At 41.4% G+C, this 17,136-nt stretch overlaps 1 long non-coding RNA gene across 7 annotated transcripts; it reads left to right on the top strand.

The window, feature by feature from the left end:
- The first annotated feature begins 93 nt into the window (after window positions 1–93).
- Window positions 94–10,620, top strand: LOC109271992 (uncharacterized). Of its 7 annotated transcripts, none has more exons than XR_008418243.1 (4): window positions 94–286; window positions 489–545; window positions 2,600–9,114; window positions 9,217–10,620. It is a non-coding gene; the product is annotated as an uncharacterized LOC109271992 (long non-coding RNA). The 7 variants fall into 7 exon arrangements; XR_008418240.1 differs by having other exon boundaries at window positions 2,413–9,114; XR_002082204.2 differs by lacking the exon at window positions 94–286 and having other exon boundaries at window positions 293–545; window positions 2,413–7,388; window positions 8,926–9,114.
- The last annotated feature ends 6,516 nt before the right edge of the window (window positions 10,621–17,136 follow it).

Here is a 17,136-nt window from a genome sequence, read left to right as displayed (position 1 = left end):
CCGCCCGTCAGTGCCTGCTTCCTATTGGTTGGTTGTAGTTCCCGCCAAGGTGATTGGGCCAAAGTGCCTCCCTGCCAGGCCGCGGTTGGTTCCAGGGACCGCCGGCCCAGGGCCGTCCTTCCGCTTTAAATCTTGCGTGGTTGCTAGGGGCGCTCCGAGCCCTAGGCATGTGGGGAGATGCTTCCCTTGGAGAAGGTGTGAACCCGCCCCAAGATTGGCAATTGGGAGAACTTCTACGGAGGAGTTGATAGGCTCCTTGTACAATAATCCCCGCCGGAGTAAATTGGTCCGGTTTTTCTCCACGCCCTCCACCAGCCCCGCCTTTCGCGGGATTCCCCGCGCTTCCGGCTCTGGCTCAGTCTTCCCGGCGCTGCGCGGAGAGCTCCCGGACTCGCCGTGGGCGGTGTCAGGGTGCGCTGCGGAGGGAACGAGCGGGCGCCTTGGGCGAGTCCGTTTGCCTCAGCCCACCCTACTGTGGTTCGTTTCAGAAAAGTTTGGTGGGCTTCAGTCAGTGGGAAAAGACTCCAAGTTTCCTCCTGGTCAAGGTAATTTTACCAGCATTTCCTTCCATTCCTTGCCCTCCCGGCTCCCCCCACCCCACACTTCCCAGTACAGGTTTTAGAGCTGGTAACGCCTTGGATCTGAGATTCGTATTGCTCTCTGCTTTTTCTGTTATTCGTGAAGAATTTAGCTGACGGTGCCGCCTTTGTGTGCTTTGTGCTTCGCTTCCCTAAAGGTAAAAGGGCAACGTCACAACTTCATAGAAAGGCTGTAAAATGAATTATTTGTTCAGGAAAGATAGCCAAGTAAGAAGTCATTTGATGGGCAGTATATGACAGAGAGAAATGCCAGGGTTCTGTTTCCAGTTAATATGATACCACTGGTCAAGTCTCCTTCAGGCCCCGTATTTCTCAAGTAAAGTTCATGTTTGGCTCTAGGTTAGATTTGTAAATGAGGCATTTCAGTTGAGGGGGAGGCGGTATGTAGAAATATGCCTTTGGGGTATGGGCTCTGTTTTTCCTCTCATTTATTTCCTGCCTTCATAAATTCAACAAGAATATCGTTTTGTGGTCCCTAGCCAGTCAGATGTTTGACACTTATAAAACAGAAGTTCCAAGTAGCAATCCTCAGCAATCTGTTAGATTGCTGTGAAAAGAACAATATCCTCTAGGTTTCTGGTCAACTATTGTGGCCTTTCTGTTGAAAAAGTGTTGTTAAATTCACTGTGCCTACTCTTTCAAAGTTCTTTTGAAATTAATATATAGTAACTACTTATATACCTACATAGGTATTACCTATAAACCTATATAGGTACTTGAGCATGATAATATTTCCTGAACACTCAGGGATGCAAGGTGTCCTACTGATATCAGATATGGCAGTGACTGCCCCACAAAGTCACTTGAATGTGGAATCTCCTCTGGGTAAATGTGTTTGTGCCCTATATATCATAAATGAAGGGGAGCTGGTAGCTGATGGTGGGTAATAAGGGAAATCTTGTTTTCTCCAAGAAAATGGATTGTCATGGCATTAAAAATCCAGCACCTAGTATAGTTTCTTGTCCATAGTCAATTCAATAAATGTATCATTAAATGTTGAACCAAGTGTTCCTCTGAGAAAAATGATAAAGGAGCCAAAGAAGACAAAAAAGAAATGTACTAAAGCATGAGAGAATGAGCTACATTCAGAAACTGAGTAAGGTATCTAAACATATTGGAGAGCTAGGCACATTGGTCCTGGAACAAAATGAACTGTGGCAGAATAGTCCCTGGTGGACCGCAGATACTACCCAAATAAAGAAACCAGTAAGAACTGATCCCCAAAAGCAATTCTTTACATACCTGTAATTACCTAATTTGTAAATATTTCTGACTGCACATAAACTAGAAATTACTACTTTAAAAAAAGACACCCAAAAGTATGTATAACTGTCCCCATGACTTATAAAAAGAGATATAGAAGAAAAGAGTCGGGAATTGTTTCAGAAACTAAAACCATAAAAGAGAGCACCTCGTACTTTGGTGGCAGCAAAAGCAGGGAACTGGCATCTGGACAGCTAGTGTGATGCTATAGACACTGGCTTAAAATAATTTTAAAAGCCTCATGGTATCTCTTTGAAAGAAATAAAATGAGAGTTTATCTATTTAAGAGTAAAGTAATTGAGGATAAACAAAATGTAGTATGTACATACGACAAAATATTATTTTAGCCTTAAAAAGGAATGAAACTCGGGGCCCCTAGGTGGCTCAGTCAATTAAGGGTCCAACTGCTGCTCAGGTCATGATCTCGCAGCTTATGGGTTCAAGCCCTTGTGTAGGGCTCTGTGCTGACAGCTCAGAGCCTGGAGCCTGTTTCAGATTCTGTGTCTCCGTCTCTCTCTCTCTCTTTCTCTCTCTCTCTCTTTCTCTACAGGATTATTGGTGATCGTCTCCCATGCTCAGTCTCAGGCTGCAGCATTTGGCAGAAATCAGTGATTTTTCAGAACGTTGGAAGGTGCCCACAACTGGCACTAGTGTTTTTTGTCACTTCAGAGCACCTATGGAGAGTCCTTTGCTTTTCCATACAGGAGTAAGCTTAGGAATGCTTTGCTTTATTGTAGGTCAGGCTGCCTGCAGATATGGACCCTTTCCCCTGCTGTCTTATTGCCAATTACATTAAATACAGTATATGACAAGAGTTTATTAATCTGTACTATAGTCCGCATCCATGCGAGCATATATAATGGTCTCCATGCAGAAAAAAATAGGCAATAAGAAGGAGATGATTATGGTGGAAGTTAAGAAGGAAATCATCGAGAAGTATGAACGAGGTATGCGAGTGGCTGAAATTCCAAGATTTTATAAGAAGCCTACGTTTGCATCTTGTCTGCAGAGGAGGAAGAGAAAAAGGCAGAGGAAACCCTCACTTCAAATGAGATTAGAGAAATGTGTAAAATGTGGGAAACCGTGCAGAATTTTGTAGAAAAGCACCACCCAAAAAAGGCTGTAGCAGTGTGAGCAATGAATCTGTTTAATGACAATGCGATGTCACATTTCCACGAAATCCTCAAAAGGAGGCAAAAGCAAGTGTCATTGGATAAGTTCCTTGTTAAAGTTGCATGAAAAGAAAAAGATTCCATTGAGCCAATAGATAGCAGTGATTCCCTTAGTGACAGTGAAAGTTGTCCTACACAATAATCCTCCTCTTTCTTGTCTCCCTCACACCAGCCATGAAGGTTTTCAAAAGTAAGTGCAGGTTAGGGTACCTGGGTGGCTCAGTTGGTTAAGTGTCCAACTTCAGCTTGGGTCATGACCTCGTGGTTCGTGGGTTTGAGCCCCGCATTGGGCTCTATGCTGACAGTTCAGAACCTAGAACCTACTTCAGATTCTGTGTCTCCCTCTCTGCCCCTCCCCTAAAATAAATAACCATTAAAAAAAATTTTTAAGTGCATTAATTTGTTTTTCTTTATACTGTATATTTTCTTTATTATTTTGTATTTTATTACAGTATTGTAATCATTTTTATATGAATATTTTTAGGTTGTAGAATGAATTATATGAGTTTCCATTATTTCTTATGGGGAAATTTCGCTTCGATATACAAGTGCTTTGGATTACAAGCATGTTTCTGGAACGAATTACATTCACAAACCGAGGTTTTACTGTACTTCTATAAGGCACCTAAAATAGTCAAATTCATAGAGACAGAAAGTAGACTAGTGGTTACCTGGGGCAGGGGAAGAAGGGGCTGGGGAATTATTGTTTAACAGCCACAGAATTTCAGTGTGGGATGATGATAAAGTTCTGGGGATGGATGGTGGTGATGGTTGCACAACAGAGTGAACATTGTTAATGCCACTGAACTATACACTTAATGATGATAAATTTTATGTATATTTTTACCACAGTAAAAATAAATATTTTCTTTAAAAGGAAAGTAGTTGAAATGTGAGTTCTTTGAGGACCAGTATTACATCTTATTCAGCCTAGTATCTCGCATATAGTAGATGCTCTAGAATATTTGTTGAGTAAATAGACAATTATTGACTGGTTGCTGTAAACACACTAGTTATATAGAGATTAATGTATGTGTCACTTAGAGAATTAGAGTAAGTAGAAAATTCAGTATTTCAAATTGCCACTCTTAAAAATATAATTTAACACTAATATTTCTTTTTCTTTTATTTCCTTTGTGGAGCTTTTGTTTGGTTGGTTGATTGGTTGGTTTGTGTTTTTTAATTTTTTTTTTACATTTATTTATTTTTGAGAGACAGAGAGATATAGAGCATGAGAGGAGGAGGGGCAGAGAGAGGGAGACACAGAATCCGAAGGAGGCTCCAGGCTCTGAGCTGTCAGCACAGAGCCCAACGCAGGGCGCGAACTCACGAAAAATGAGATCATGACCTGAGCCAAAATCGGAGGCTCAAACGACTGAGCCACCCAGGCGCCCCTATTGGTTGGTTTGTGTTTTTAAATAAAATTGATGAAAGTTTGTTGGTCACAATCTTTTTAGGTGAAATACTGAGAGATGAAAAGGACTGTTTCTTCCTGGAGAAATGCAGATCATTTAGATATTAATGAAAGTTCTGCATTCACCTACTGAATGAGAGCTTTCACATATTTTGGTACTTTTTGCATATTTTTGCAAAGAAAGAAATATGACCCCCTAATTAAAAGCTGCTGTAATCATTTTAAGAGATGAAACACAGAGATCTTAACTATATTACAATAAAGTATCTACAGATTAGAAGCCTTGTCATTCCACTAGAAGTAAAGGAAGTAATTTGGTAAAGCTACTAGCCTAACAAATATTGAAAATACTCAGATTTGTTAGTAAATGTCCTGTATGATTACTTTGTGTCAGGCATTCCTGGGTGAATGGCAGAAGGTATACTTACATGGAGAATTTCATAAGTGAGTTCAAATCAATCTATAATCTAAGTCCCTTTCTCTTCTTAAATATCCTGTTCCCCAAATCCATCTATCCACTTTTATCTCTAGCAGCTACGATTTGCTATTTACATAAAGAGACAGTTTAGATTTGGCTGCTTCACCTTATGATCTATTTTTACTTCAGTCATTTTGTAAGAATATCTTAAAATAAGCAAAGATTTTGAGCCAAGGATATTGACAGATTTAATTAGCTTTGATTATTGCAAGTCCCCCAAGAAATAATAATTGGCCAGTCCTGGCCAATGACTAAGCACGGCAGGAGCTTTATTGAGCAGTGAAACACAACTGACTGAGCAATGCAGCTTCATTGTAGAAATATTTGGGACTCCTCTAATGGGTAGCTTTGGCTTGAGGATCATCCATCAGCCTACCTGAAACCCTCAGAACTGGGCTGCAGTCTGAGATAATGCCTACTCATCCTTTATTTTCCCTCTCCTTCGTAACTCAGAATGTGACTGTATTTGGATGTAGGTCCTTTATAAAGGCAATTAAGCTGTTAGGGTGAACCCTAATCCAATCTGGCTAGTGTCCTTGTAAGGAGGAATTTGAACACACAGAAAGACAATGAGGGCATGTGTGCAGAGGAAGGGCATGTGAGGATACAGCAAGAAGGTGGCCATCTACAATCCAAGGGAGATGCCTCAGAAGAAACCAATCCTGCTGATATCTTGATCTTGGACTTCTACACTCCACAACTGTGAGGAATACATTTCTGTTGTTTATGCTATCCAGTCTGCGGTACTGTATTTTGTAATGGCGGCCCTAGCTAATACACATGCCAAATACCACCTTGGCAGCTGCTCAGAGGGTCCAAACTAACACAAGTGGTACCAAGAGAGGTCCAAAAACAAAAAACAGAAACAAAAGAAAGCTAGAAAATAAAATGAAGTTTCAGGACTGGCTCACTCACTATCTGGTGGGCAAAGACAATATTATCGTGAGTAGTGTAGGGACATGGATAGTTCCCAGCACAAGGTGGTGACCAGGTGCTAAAGATTTCATCAGTGGTGGCTTGGGAAAACATCCCAGTGGAGGAGAAGGAAAAGAATATAATTTCAGGCATTTGAAATGTATGGGGGTCAGGGAGGGCAATGCCTACAAGGACAATGGAGTTGGCCGGATACTGCTAAGTTGTATAGACACTCAAGCGGGATAACGAAAAAGCAAAGGTCCCCCTTGATTAATAGCCAAGTATGAGAGACAAGAGGACCTCTTTAGTAACTTACAAAAAGGCTTTTATCTCTATAGTGGAAGACCTGACACAGTTATGCCACAAACTTGGGACATGATAGAGGCACAGAGCCCCAAAGACATTTAAATATGTAGCCAAAGCTGGTCAGGGCCCTGGCTGAAAAAGCCTGAACACCTGAAACAAGGGATGGGACATCTGGATGCACAACTGTAAGGATCTTAGCTCTGTAGGCCCTCGTGAACTTTGAAAGCTTGCAGAGATAGTCTACCTCTTCGTAGTAAGAACTAGTACTTCCTCCATGCTCAAAGACACTGCAGAGCCGCTTCTTCTCTACTGCCTACTATGCTAATAAATGGAATCAAATCCTAGCATAACTGAGCTGAAAACATGCCTGACCTAATAAAGGAGGAAAGAGATCCTATACAAAGGAGCTGTAAAAATTAGCATATACAAACAAGTCAGAGGAGTTTTGAGGTTGCTTGATCATGGGGGCTGGAATATTAGACTAGATAATCAAGAATTCATTGACAGCACTTTCTTCTCGGGATTTAACACTCTGCATGGACTCTTACGGAGGCTGTAACAAACTCATGGGAGGGATGGGCGGGGGAATCTCTTAGAAACCTAGAGAAAGTGATGGCCAATGCTGAGCAAAGTAGAAATGTCTCAGTTGCCCGGGCACATGGTAGAAGAATGAATTAAAAGACTGGGCGAAGTGGGCATGCTGGAATGGATATGTGTGAAGCCAGAAGACCCATCAGAGGATTCTGTTTCACAGGAGGGCCCAGAAGATACACCATTCACCAAGGCCATCAGAAATCCTCTGGTAAGGGACACCACCACCAAGAAGTTCTCTGCGTTCCTGAGCTAACAACAGCAGTCACAGAGTTAGGACCCATTAATGATTATGGGAAAAATATTCCCCTTCCCCAAGAAATAGAGGCCAGATAGTGGCACTTAGTCACTAGAAGCCAGGAGGCCACAATTAAAAAGACCAACAACATTTGACAAGTGGCAGCCAAGAGGGCTTGACTCACAGGGAGTTGTGGAGATGGATGTAGAGCTTGGTATCTCTAGGGGCAAAATAGGTGGGAATCCTATTAACATCTACAACCCAAAAAAGGCCAAAACGGAGGAGCAGGAGACTGAGGGTGGTTTCATTCAGAAAGTCATCGTCCCTTGTTCAGTATCCCGATCCGAGCCACTTTTCAGATCTGAAACTTGTTGACTTAAGAGGCGGCAGATCCTGCTGCACTGCAGCAAATGTAAGTGTTATGATTCTCCAGTCCTTTGCTAAAGATACCTATGGCCATTTACTTCAGTGATTGTACACAGTGGGAAAGAGGAATAACCAGAAATTTAAGAACTATTGGACTCAGTCAACTCAGACATCAATATCCTGAGACCCAAAGCATTGTCATAGCTTCTTGTTAGAGTGGAGGCAAATGGGGACTGGGTAATAATCGGAGTTCTGACTAAAGTCTAGTTAGGGTAGGTCCATAGTGTCTGTGAACCCACCCAGTGGTCATTTCTTCAGTTCTTGAGTATGTAATTGGAGTTGATACACTTAGCAGCTGCAGTTATACCAACATTTAAATGCTTGACCTGTGTGAAGAGCTATCATAGTGGAAAAGGCCAAGTGGAAACACCTGAAAATGACCTTCCAGACCTGGCTAACATAGTAAATTAAAAAATAAATGAAAATATCACATACCAGGGGGCATGGTGGAAATTAGTACCACCATTAAAGACCTAAGAAATGTGGGGAGGGTGGTGCCTATCATATCTCCATTTAATTAGCCAGTCAGGCCCCTGCAAAAACTAGATGGGTCCTGGAGAATGACTCTAGACCACCATAGCAAGTCACAGCCCCAATAGCACCTGCTGTGCTTTATATAGTCTTATTGCTAGTGCAGATTAATAAGGCATCAGGACATGACGTGTGGCCAGTGGTTTGTTGAACAAATTATTTTCCATTTTGATTAGGAAAGATCATGTGGGACAGATAACCATTTACAGTTTTGCCTCAAGGATAAATTAACTCTGCCCTCTGTCGTAATAAGGTCCAAAGAAATTGAACCTCCTAAACATTTCATAGAGTAGCACACCGACCCATTGCATCAATGATATGCCGGTCAGACTGTACAAGTGGAGTGGCTAGTATGCTGGAGGCATTGGTAAGACTAATGCTCCAGAGAATAGAAGAAAAATGCTATAAAGATTCAAGGACTTGCCACTTCAGTGAGGTTTTCAGAGTGTACCATTATATCCTTCCAAAGTGAAAGTCTTGCATCCCTTATCACAAAGAAGAATGCACAGGCTTGGTATGTCTCTTTAGGTTCTGGAGCAACATATACCATACTTAGGAATACTGCTCCAGCCCATTTACCAGGTGACATTGAAGATTTCCAGCTTTGGGGCCCAGAGCAGGTGAAAGGTTCTTCAGAAGTCCAGGCTACAGTACAGACATCTTTGTCACTTTGGCCATATGTTCCAGTAAAATCTTGTATTGGAGGTATCAGAGTAGGAAAAGAAGCAGGTTGTAGCTTGTGTTGGTTAATTTTATGTCAACTTGGCTGGGCTATGGGGTACTCCGGTATTTGGCCAAACATTATTCTGTGTGTGTCTGTGGGTGTGTTTCCAGATGAAGTTAACATTGGGTTGGTAGAATGAGTAAAGCAGATTGCCATCCCTAATGTAAGTGGGCCTCATTCAATCAATTGAAGACCTGAATAGAACTAAAAGATTGAGTAGAAGGGAACTCCTGCTTGATTGCATAGCTAGGATGTTGGTCTTTTCCAGCCTTTAGGCTTGGACTGAAACATCAGCTCTTCTTGGATCTTGAACCCACCAACTTTCAGACTGGAAATCACGCCATTGGCTTTCCTTGTTCTCAGGCCGTTGGCTTCAGACTGGGAACTACACATCAGCTCTCCTGGGTCTCCAGCTTGATGACTGCAGATCTTGGGACTTCTTGGCCTCCATACTCATGTGAGTCAATTCTTTATAATAAATCTATAGCTATAGGTATACAATCTATATCTATACTTACACCTACATCTATATAACTATAATGTTTCTGTTTCTCTGGAGATCCCTGGCTAATACAGATCTTGACACCAGCCGTGGAATGTAGCTGTAACAAATAACTAAAAATGTGGAAGCTGCTTTGGAACTGAATGATGAGTGGAGTTGGAAAAGTTTTAAAGTGCATGCTACAAATATGGACATTAAGGACAATGCTGGTGAGACGTCAGATGGAAATGAGGAAGACGTTAATGGAAATTGTGGGAAAAGTGACCCTTGTTATAAAGTGGTGAATAACTTGGCTGAACTGTGTTCTGTTTTGTGCAAGGTAGAATTTGTGAGTGATGAAATTGGATATTTAGCTGAGGAGATTTCTAAGCAAAGTATTGAAGGAGGGGCTTGGTTCCTCCTGATTGCTTATAGTAAAATGTGAAAGGAGAGAGATGAAGAAGGAATTGTTAAGCAAAAAGGAACCAGAACTTGATGACTTAGAGATTTCTCAGCCTATCCATATTGAAAAACATGAGAAAGCATGTTCTAAAGAAAATACCAATGGCACAACTTGATTATCACTTGATAAAGAGTTTATGGGATTATATGAGCAGAAACACAGCCAATTTGAACTGAAGGGGATGGAGATGGGACCAAACAAAGGAAGGCTGTTGGGCTTATTGAATTTGACAAGACAGAATGATAGAGCTATTCAGCTGCACACATGCACTATTCTGCAAGAAGAGGGGAAAATGATGCCGACAGTGATTAAGAGATCATCAGGGCCACTACACTACCTCAGTTTCAAGAGCCTTTGGTGGGGGACTACCCAACAGGACCTTGGGGGTGATGCTGCCACCTACTGGACCTGGAGGGCAGAGCATTGAACCAAGGAGGATTATTTAAAGCCTTAAAATCTGATGGACTTTGCCTTGCTAAATTTTGAGCTTGCTTGGGACCATCACCCCTTTCTTCTCCCTTTTGTAATGAGAATGTCTATCCTATTACTATCCCACTATTGTATTTTGAAAGTATATAACTTGTCTGATTTCACAGATTCACAGCTGGAGAGGAATTTTGCCTCAGGATGAATCATACCTCCAGTCTCACTCTATCTGATTTAGATGATATTCAAATGAGACTTTAGATGCTGGAATAAATTAAGAGCTTTGGAGATTTGGGGATGAAATGAAAGTATTTTGTGTGCAATAATGATGTGAATTTTAGGAGGCCACAGGTGGAATGTTATAGACTGAATGTGTCCCCCTCCAAATTCATACATTGAAGCTCTAATCCCCAATATGATGACAAAGAGGCACCAGAGAGCTCTCTTTCTCTGCCCTGTAAGGATACAGTGAGAAGGTAGCTGTCTGCAAGTCAGGAAGAGAGCTTTCACCAGATCCTGATTATGCTGGCATCTTGATCTCGGACTTCTGGCCTCTAGAACTGTGAGAAAATAAATTTCTGTTGTTTAAGCCACCCAGTCTATGGTATTTTGTCATGGAAGCCCAAGCTGACTAAGAAAGAGCTTATGGTAAGCCCCAGTAAAAACATCACAGTGCAGTCCTTAGGACTCTGGAGCAAGGCCATGCCATCTGCAACTGAGAATTATACACATTTTAAGAACCAGCTACTAGTGAGAACCAGATAGATACTGAGCCTTGATGGAGACAGAACACTTAACCACAGGACATCAGGTAACCATGTGTCCAGAACCACTTATTATGGACTGAGTTCTTTTGGTTCAGATGGACCCAGCAGCATCTGTTAAAAGATGGAAATGGTACATACAGGATGGAGCTCAAACACAACTGGGGCACTTGTAAGCTGCATGACAAGGTAGCCCACATCCCCATATAACCCACCACAGCTGCACCAATACCATGACCAGCTGAAGGAAGAAGGGTAAAGCCTAAGTTTGGTTTATGGATGAGTCAGCTTAGTATGTGGGTACAAACCAAAATTAGATAGTGGCTGCATTATAGTTACATCCTTCAGAGTCTTTGAAAAACAGCAAAGAAGGAAAATCTTCCCAGTTGGTAGAATTACAAAGATCATCCCTGATCGTCTGCTTTTAGTATAAGGAGAAGCAGACTGAAGTAAGAATATATATAGATTCTTGGGCAGGTGTCAATGGCCTGTCAGAAGACCTAGTAGGGCACCTGGAAGGAAAAGGACTAGAAGATCAAAGACAAGGAGATCTTGAGTAGAGTCATGTGGATAAATATACAGGAGTGGGCATGAAGTGTGAGGAGTTTTGTATCATATCTCACATCCACCAGGGAAGAGGCACTACGCAATCAAGGAGACAAAATGACTCATCCAATTGTCATTACCAGCCTTAATCAATGGCCACCTTGGAACCTGCATGATGTGTTGTAAGCACTCTTATGGATTATGTTTTATCCCCCTTTCAAATTCTTATGTTGAAATTCTAACCCCCAATACCTTAAATTGTGACTTTATTTGGAAATAGGGCTGTTGCAGATGTAATTAGTTAAGATGACATCATACTGGAGTAGGGTGGTCCCCTAATTCAATGTGACTGGTGTTCTTATAAGCAGATAGCCATGTGAAGACAGAGATACACAGAGAGAATGCCATGGGAAGATGAAGACAGATCAGGGTGTTGTAGCAGAAGCCAAAGAATGCCAAAGATTGCCAGCAAACCACAAGAAGCTAGGGGAGAAGCATGGGACAGATTTTCTTTCACAGCCCTCAAAAGGAACCAAGCCTATGGACATCTTGAGCTCAGACTTCTAGCTTTCAGAACCGTAAGATAATTACATATCTGTTGTTTAAATCACCAAATGTGTGGTACTTTGTTAAGGCAGTCCTAAGAAACTAATACAGGCACATAAATGGAGGGGCCTTTGTGGCAGGGATGGAGACTATGTACAGACCCAAAAGCTTGGACTCCAAATTTCCAAGACTGATACAGCTACTGATGCCTTAATGTCCAATCTGTCATCACAGAGACTTATGCTGAGTCCCCAGTATGGCACCATTACTCAAGGAGACCAACTGGATACTCGGTGACAAGTTGACTACATTGGGTCCCTTCCATCTTGAAGGAGTCAGTAGTTCATTCTCACAGAGATATATAGCTATTCTGGGTGTGGGTTTTCCTTTCCACCCACAGATCCTTAGCCAACATTACTATATTGGGGCTTATGGAATGTCTGATCGACAGATGTAGAATCCTATGTAACATAGCATCTGACCAGGGTACCTGCTTCATGGTAAAAGAGGTGTGGGAGTGGACCCATGGCCATGGGATCCGCGGGACATACCAACCATCCAGAAAAAGCTGACCTCATAGAAAGCCAGAATGACATTCTAAAGGCACAGGTGAAAAGCCACTCAAGGATAACATTCTGAAAAAAATTGGGAGTTATAATTCAGGATGTGTTATACAAATAAATCAGAGGTCTTCATGACTCCCAATAGAAAAAATACATGGATCCACTAAGAAATGGATGTAGGAACACCCCCATTTACTTTTACTGCCAATGACCCACTAGAGGATGTTGTGCTTCCCATATCCACAAATCTGGGATCGATAGGGTTGGGGCTGGTGGTACTGGTCATCAAAGAGATTGCACTCCTATTAAAGGACACAGCAAGGGTCCCTTTGAACCACAAGCTATGACTTCTGCACTTTGGACTCATTATTCCTGGGACCAGTAGGCAAAAAGAGGAGTCACAATCATGACAAGGATAATTGACCCTGATCAATAGGAAAAGGTAGCACTGTTTTTGGTTTTGTTTGTTTGTTTGTTTGTTTGTTTGTTTGTTTTTAGCAGAATTCATGTGGTTCCCTTGGACATCTGACACTCCCTTGCCCCACTGTAACTGAACATATGCAGCGACCATGACCTGACAAAAGTATAGTTACCAAAATCTCAGACCAGGAATAAAGCTTTGGATTATACCACCACAAAAACCACCAAGACCTGCTAAGATGATAACTGCAAGTGAGAGGAATTTAGAGTGGATAGTGGAAAAGGGAGAGGATGAGTATCACTTGTGACCTCTAGATCAATTTCTGTAGTCCATCCTACTAACCTTCCTTTTCTAAGTTTCCTTTCAGGAAGAGAGGCCCATGGGAACCATGGAAGATCTTCTCCCCAAACCTGCATGAAGAAATAAATCTTTGGGGCAAAGGAGTTGAAATGTGGTTCTGAAAATGGGTCCCTGAATTCCCTTTGCAGAGCATAGTTAATCAATGGCCCCAACTACTGACCTTGATCCACCAATATGTTCACAACTGAGGCCATGCTTCTCACAACCTAGTCCTAGCTAATGACTGAGCATCTGGGGTAATAAGTCAGGCTCATTTCTCTGAGACTTGAGATTCCACTAATGGGCCACTTTGGCTAGAGAACTACCCATAGGATTCAGAGCTCACAGGGAAATTTAGAGAAAGAAACAGCAAATTTATGCAAAGAAAGTAAAAAGAAAAAGGAAGTAAAAGGAAATAAAGATAAAATCAGAAATCAGTGAAATAGAAAGCAGACATAGAAGAGCCAACACTTATTAATCGACAGTCAACAAAGCCAAAACTTATAATCTTCAAAAGAGCTAAAAAATTAATCAACTCCTAGCAAGATTAATCAAGGAAGAGTGCATAGAAACACATTACCAATATCAGCAATAAAAAGGGGGACATCAGTACAGGCCCTATAGACATTGAAAATATGAGAAGATGTTACAACTTTTTACCAATAAATTTGATGATATAGATGAAATGGAAATTTTTATTGAGAAACAGACTTACTAAGACTAAAACAATAATAAATAGAAAATTCCGTATTTTATATTTTAAAGAAACTGAATTCATCATTTAAAATCTTCTACAAATGAAACTCCAGATGGCTTCACTGGTGGATTCTTTCCAACATGTATATTTCTTTTAGAGTCATAAAATGCATATTGACACTTTCTAATACTTATATATTTCACATTCTATTTGTGGATTAACTTCCCTCTGTTCCATGCACCATTTATTTAGCACTTACTATGCATTATGTTAAGAGTTGTAGATATAAAGATGAATAAAGTTTTTGGCAGAGGGAGCTTTCAGGATGATGGAAAAAGAAGACCTATAATGTAAATGCAGTGAAACAAGTGCTAATAAAGATTCACATAAAGTACTATGAGAGATGGGTATGAATCCAGGGAAGGGAGGGCTTTCCAAGCATGAGAGATAAAACAATGTGCCATGTGCCATGTGCATAAAAATAATTGGAAAATAGAGGACATCCCTTCTCCCCTTATTCGTTTAAATTTTTTAAATTAATTTTTAAAGTTTATTTATTTATTTTGAGATAGAGAGTGTGAGCAGGGGAGGGTCAGGGAGAAAGAGAAAGAGGATCCCAAGCAGGCTCTGCACTGCCAGTGCAGAGCCCAGTGCAGGGCTCAAACCCACAAACTGTGAGATCATAACCTGAGCTGAAATCAAGAGTTGGATGCTTAACTGACTGAGCCACCAGGAGCCCCTTAAATTTTTTATACCTTAGGGTTCTGTCCTTGGCTTCTGTTTTTCCCTCTCTTCAAACAACTTATCCACTCCCACCTTTGTCCCTTTCATATATAAGTTAATCACTTCAAAATATGTATCTCCAGTCTCCACCTCTTTCTTGAGCTCTTGGCCTAAATATAAAAGTGTCTAGAGAACTCACCTATGCAAGGACTTTGCCTCCACACTAATTCCCCCTGCCTCATGGATCACCAATCTTCTCTCCCTTCTTTTTTTTTTTTTAATGTTTATTTATTTTTGAGACAGAGAGAGACAGAGCATGAACGGGGGAGGGTCAGAGAGAGGGAGTCACAGAATCTGAAGCAGGCTCCAGGCTCCGAGCCGTCAGCACAGAGCCCGACGCGGGGCTCGAACTCACGGACCGTGAGATCATGACCTCAGCCGAAGTCGGACACTCAACCGACTGAGCCACCCAGGCGCCCCTTCTCTCCCTTCTTTTTTTTTTTTTCAACATTTTTTATTTATTTTTGGGACAGAGAGAGACAGAGCATGAACGGGGGAGGGGCAGAGAGAGAGGGAGACACAGAATCGGAAACAGGCTCCAGGCTCCGAGCCATCAGCCCAGAGCCTGACGCGGGGCTCGAACTCACGGACCGCGAGATCGTGACCTGGCTGAAGTCGGACGCTTAACCGACTGCGCCACCCAGGCGCCCCTTCTCTCCCTTCTTAAAAGCAAAAACAAAAACAAAAACCTCTCTGCCTTGACAGCATGTCTCTCCAGCTACTACAATACCTCTCTGTTCCCTTTATATGGTGAAACTTCTCACTTTCTCTCTAGTGTATCTTAACCTTTATGATACATAAAATCTTTTATAAACGTTTTATCCCTATTACTCTTCTGAGACTTCTCTTATCAAGGTCACCAATAACCTTAATGTTGCCAAATCCAATTCTCAATTTACATGACCCAACAGCAGCTTGGCCAGGTGATCATTTCCTTTTTCTTGAAAAGTTGTCTTTACCTGGCTCCCACCCTCTACTTATTTTCTTCTCATCTCACTAGTCACTCCTTCTTAGTTTCTTTGTTGGATCATCTTTTTTCAACCTTTAAGTGTTGGAGTATTCCAGTGTTCCATCCTTGGACTTCTACTCAGTTTTTGTTTATATTCACCTTAGAAAGTCTTAACCAATTCTATCATCTTAAATGTCATCTGTATGCTAATGATTCCAAAAATTATAGTCTACAGGCTCAACCTCTCCCCTCAACTTCAGACTCCTATCTCTAGTAGCTACTCGAATGTTTAACAGTATTCCAAACTAAACATGTCTGAAACTAAATTCTTCAGTCCCTGTCTATCAAACCTAATTCCCTTCAATCTTCTCCATCTCAGTAAATGGCTCCATGATTCAGCCTGTTGCTCAAGGCAGAAATATTGGGATCATTGTTGACTCTTCTCTACCCTCATTCAATCTGTCAACACATTACATCAGCTCTGCCTTCAAAACATATCCCAATTGTGACCAGTTCTCACCACCTTGATCACTTCTACTCTAGTCCAAACCACCATCAACTTTCACCTAGATCCCTTCCTCCTAACCGGCTACCCAGCTTCCACACTTCCCTGACTGTAGTCTACTGGGAGTGATCCTGTTAACAGTATAAGATGGAACGTGCCACTCCCTTGTTCAAATCCCTCCAGTGATTCGCATTACACTGAAATAAAATCCAAAGTTTTTTCATTATCTATGAGGCACTCAACATCTGACCTCTTGGTGTATTCTGACCTTATCTCCTTCCACTCTCCCTTTCCTTTTTTCCATGCTTTAAGCATACTAGTCTTGTTGTTATTCTTCAAACATATGACCAACATATCTGATCTCTGGCCATTTGCACTTGCTGTTCTCTCTTCCCGAAATAGTCTTTCTTCAGATGTTCACGTGGCTCATTTACTTTCTGTTCAAATGTCACCTCCTTACAGGGACTGCTCTATCTGTAACTCTCTCCTTCATTTGCTGTGCTTTTACTCTGCTTTATTTTCTTTCACAGCTTGTAACACTACAAGGATCCTATCATGTATGTATTTGTTTATTGGGCATTATCTGCCTTCTCATTCTAGAATGCAAGCTCTATAAGGACAAGAAATTTACCTGTTTTGTTCAGTCATCAAGTACTATCAATTCTACCTCTTAAAGATATCTTCAGTCCACCTTCTCTCTGTTCCCACTACTTTTGCCTTTATTCAGTTGCCATCATCAGTTGCTGGGACTATTATAATATTCTCCTACTTGACTTTTACTTTAACCTTTTTTTATCCAGACCTTTCTTTCAAAGTACTACCAATTTGATATTCATGTCTCTCCTTCATAAAACTCTTTGTAGGGAACGCCCTCTTTGCATATTGGATGGAGTTCAAGCCCCTTTACACGGCATCCAAGGTGTCTCCTGCCATCTTCTTATCATAACCCTCCAGTAATACCAAACTTGTAATATCTCCTCATGTCCTTGCCTCTGT

The sequence above is a fragment of the Panthera pardus genome, unplaced genomic scaffold (genome assembly GCF_024362965.1).
Source record: "Panthera pardus isolate Hobbes unplaced genomic scaffold, ASM2436296v1 HiC_scaffold_11, whole genome shotgun sequence".
Lineage (NCBI taxonomy): Eukaryota > Metazoa > Chordata > Mammalia > Carnivora > Felidae > Panthera > Panthera pardus.
The sequence above is the reverse complement of the archived record's forward strand: the minus strand, read 5'-3'. Positions and strand labels throughout refer to the sequence as shown.